This window comes from Choloepus didactylus, chromosome 1, assembly GCF_015220235.1.
Source record: "Choloepus didactylus isolate mChoDid1 chromosome 1, mChoDid1.pri, whole genome shotgun sequence".
Classification (NCBI taxonomy): domain Eukaryota; kingdom Metazoa; phylum Chordata; class Mammalia; order Pilosa; family Megalonychidae; genus Choloepus; species Choloepus didactylus.
In genome coordinates, this window is record NC_051307.1 from 165,956,542 (window position 1) to 165,960,681 (window position 4,140).

Here is a 4,140-nt window from a genome sequence, read left to right on the forward strand (position 1 = left end):
CAAACTTTAAAAAATCCTCACATATTTAAATATCAGAACTGAGAGGTACAGGTGATGTTTCTGATGATAGATGAGCTTTCAGAAGGGCCATATGACGTGATCAGTAAGAGCACAGACTGGACTCAGACTGCCTGGGTTCAATTCTGAACTTCGCCACCTACATTCTGTGTGTCTTTGGAAGCTACTTAATTATATATGCCTGTATTTCCTTACTTTTTTTTTTTTTTCCTCTTCTCTATAGGGGAGAGCGCGAACGCAGTCCCCCACTACCACAAATTATGCAGTCGAGTTTCCCACATTTGGGGAAATTGCAGGGGTCAGCACATCCGGAGTGCAACGGATAAGCCTTGCCCTGGGAAAACCACCTTCGTGATCATGGTGTCTCCCCTGCCAACCTCTATTTCCTAATCTGTAAAATGGGAAGATTACCTATCTCAAGGGTTGTTGGGAGGATTAAATATATCCAGATTTCAGCTACTTACTATCTGCATTACTGCCTACCAATGGTATCTGAGCAACCATCATCACTTTCCTAACTAGTTTCTCTGTCTCTACTCATGCTGTTTCCCAAAACAGCAACCATACCTGTCCTTTTATAATGTAAATCAAATGTAAGGTCACTCTTCTGCTCTCCACACTACAAAGGCTCCCCATCACACTTACCTTGAAGGCAAAGTCTTCACAATGGCTTACGTGGCTCTCTCTGACCTGGTCTACCACGAGCCTTCCCCTTCCTCACTTTGATCCAGCCACACCGGCCTCTTTGCTGACCCTTGAACATATGAGGTGTTCTGCTCTGGGGATTTTGTTCTAGCTGGTCACTTTGTCTAGAGTGTTCTTCCTTCAGATATGCGCATGGCTTACTCCTTCATCTCCTTCTCTTTTTTTGACAGCTGTATGGAGATATAATTTGCATGTCATAAAATTCACCTTTTTAAGTAATACACACTGATGATTTTTTGGATATATTTAAAGAATTGTGCAACCTTTGCCACAATCTATTTTAGAACATTTTTATCACACCCAAATGAAACCCCATACACTTTAGCTATCACCCCTCCCCCCCCATAATCCCTCATCTGAATCATACAATATGTGACCCTTTGTGACTGGCTTCTTTCATGAGCATAATGTGTTCAAGAACCATCCGTGTTGCAGCTTGTATCAGAACTCCATTCCTTTTTATTGCAAAATAATATTATATTGTATGTATATACTACTTTTTGTTTATCCATTCATTAGTTGATGGACATTGGGGTTGTTTCCACTGTTAGGCTATTATGCATAATGCTGCTATAAACATTCATGTACAAGTCTTTGTGAGGACATATGTTTACATTTTTCTTGGGTATATACTGACAAGTAGAAGCACTATATCACATGGTAATTCTATGTTTATTTTGAGAAACTGCCAAAATGTTTTCGAAAGCGGCTCCACCATGGTGCATTCTGACCAGCACTAAATGAGGGTTCCAGTTTCTCCACATCCTCTTCAACACTTGTTGTCTGTCCTTTTGATTATAATCTTTCTAGTGTGTGTGAAGTGGTATCTCATTGTGATTTTGATTTGCATTCCAAAATGATTAATAATGTTGAACATCTTTTCATGTGCTTATTGGCCCTGTGAATATCTTCTTTGGAGAAATATATATTCACATCTTTTGCCCATTTTTTTTTTTCTTCTGAGAAGTCCTTTTTACATTTAGGATTATGATCCATTTTACTAGCATTAATTTCTGTGTATAGTGTTATGTAGGGGTCCAGATTCATCCTTTTGCATATGGATATCCACTAGTCCCTGCACCATTTTTTGAAAAGATGATTTTCCACTTCATTCAATTTTCTTAGCACCTGTGTCACAATCAATTGGCCATAAGTGTAATAGTTTATTTCTGGACTCTCAGTTTATTCTATTGATCTACAAATCTATCATTATGCTAAACTGTCTTGATTACTGTAGCTTTGTAGTAAGTTTTAAAATTGGGAAGTGTGAGTGTTGCAACTTTGTTCTTTTTCAAGATTGTTTTGGCTATTCTGGGACCCTTACATTTACATATAAATTTTGAGATCAGCTGGTCAATTTCTATAAAAAAGGCACCTAGACATTTGATAGGAATTGCATCAAATCTGTTTATTAATTTGGGAGGATTGCCATCTTAGCATTAAGTCTTCCAATTCATGAACACTGGATGTCTTTCCATTTACTTAAGTCTTCTTTAATTTCTTTCAATGATATTTTGTAGCTTTCAGTGTACAAATATTGGATTGGTTAAATGAACTATGCAACTGGTGAAGAGAATGAAATAGCCAATTATGAACTGATATGGAAATATCTGAAAATAACAATAATGATAAAAATTAATAAGTACACAGTACTTACTCTTCATCGGCCACTGTTCTAAGGTCTTTATGAGTATCACTGTCCAGGTGAAAATGTGCAGGGAGCAGATCAAGAAGCCTTCCAGGTGTATGAAATGAAATATTTGAAGGCCCAGAGGCAAGAGAGGGCTTGGAATATTTTAAAAATTAAAAATAATCATAGTACAATGGAATCATAGAGTGTGAGTGGGAAAAAAAAAACAACAACAGAGAAGAGGCTAGAGAGTTAAGATGGAGCTATATGGAGCAGGTAGCATGACTGGAGGTGAGGACCACTTAGGAGGTTGTTATTGTGGCCCCAGTAGGAAGCAACCATGCCTTGGTAGGACAGTGATGACAGATACAGAGAACAAATATACAAAACTTCAAGAGAAGGTTAAACCAATGTGGTAACTTGAATGTGGAAGAAGAAAGAGGCAGGTTTGATTTTGTGTGTATGTTGGGGTGGTGGTGGTATCAGGTGTTGGGTTTGTACATGTTAAGTTGGGGAGCCCGGTAGATATCCAAGTGGAAATGCCAAGTAGGCAGTTGGATATGTGAGTTTGGAATCCATTCCAAGTTGGGAGATTGAGTTGGAACTGAATACAGGTTATTTAAAACATGAGACTAGATGAACTCACTTAGGAAGTGAGTGTTGTTAGAGAAGGGAAGATGTCTGAGGACTGACTTGATCCAGGGAATGGATTTAGGCATATATGAATATACAGAACTCTGTGAGACACCTACCTTTAAGGGGAAGAGTGAAGAGAAGGAACTCAACAAAGGTGATCAAATAGGAGTGTGAAGAAAATAGAAAGAAAACCAGGAAAGGAGGGTGTCCTAAAAATCCAGAGAAGAGAATGTTTAAAAAGAGACCGACTGCTGCAGAAACGTCAAATTAAACTGAAAGCTGGTCCCTTGGGCTTGCTACTTAGGAGATCACTAGTGACCTCAACAAGGGTAGTTTTGGGTAGTAGAGGCCAGACTGTGATGGATTCAATAGTGAAAGGGGGAAGGAAGTTAGAGAATGAAGAAGGAAAGTAGGGTGCATAGGGAAGGTGTGGAAAGAAGTCATTTAGATAGACTTACATACTATTCAATAACAAATTCCCCATCTAAAATAGTATGTATGAAGATCACAGTTTTATAGCTTTGAGCAAGTCACTTAACCTCTACTTCATCCAGGAGTTGTATTAAGTACTTTAATATATTTTTAAATGTCTGTTATAGTGTCCAATGCATAGTAAGCACCCCAAAACGGAAATTCCCAAAACAAAATTGGAGCTCTCTTTCTTATTTTTAGCATCATGAGCTATCAAGAAACAACACATTCTTAAAAGATAGAGAAGTGAGTCTGAACTTGAAATAGATTTTTTAAAATCTTATTAGTACCAAAAACACATAGACAAATTAAATAAGGTTTCAAAAAGAGCCACAGGGGTGAGAATTCGTGTCCTTATTACCTGTTGTTATTTGTCATTCTAATTAGCGTCAATATTGTTTAACAGGTACCTGATCTCCTGGGGAGGCAGGATGACTGCATTTCTTACTAGGAGTGAAATACGTGCTCACTCTTGGGAGGTGTTATTTCTTTCAGCAACAAAGAACCAGCTGGTGCTATGAAAACAATTAATTGGATTTTTCCACCTCCCTCAGAAAAAGTTCTAAAAGAGCTCATTTTCTTTTCATATGGGAAGATTTTCTTCACAAAAATCTTGTTTAAGTATTCATCTATGTAAGTCATTGTGCCAGTTTGAATATATTGTGTCCCCCAAATGCCAT

General features: G+C 37.9%; 1 non-coding gene across 1 annotated transcript; it reads right to left on the reverse strand.

Annotated features, from left to right (window-relative positions):
• Positions 1 to 238: 238 nt before the first annotated feature.
• Positions 239 to 399, reverse strand: LOC119510888. The gene has a single exon (XR_005212059.1). It is a non-coding gene; the product is annotated as a U1 spliceosomal RNA (small nuclear RNA).
• Positions 400 to 4,140: the final 3,741 nt, after the last annotated feature.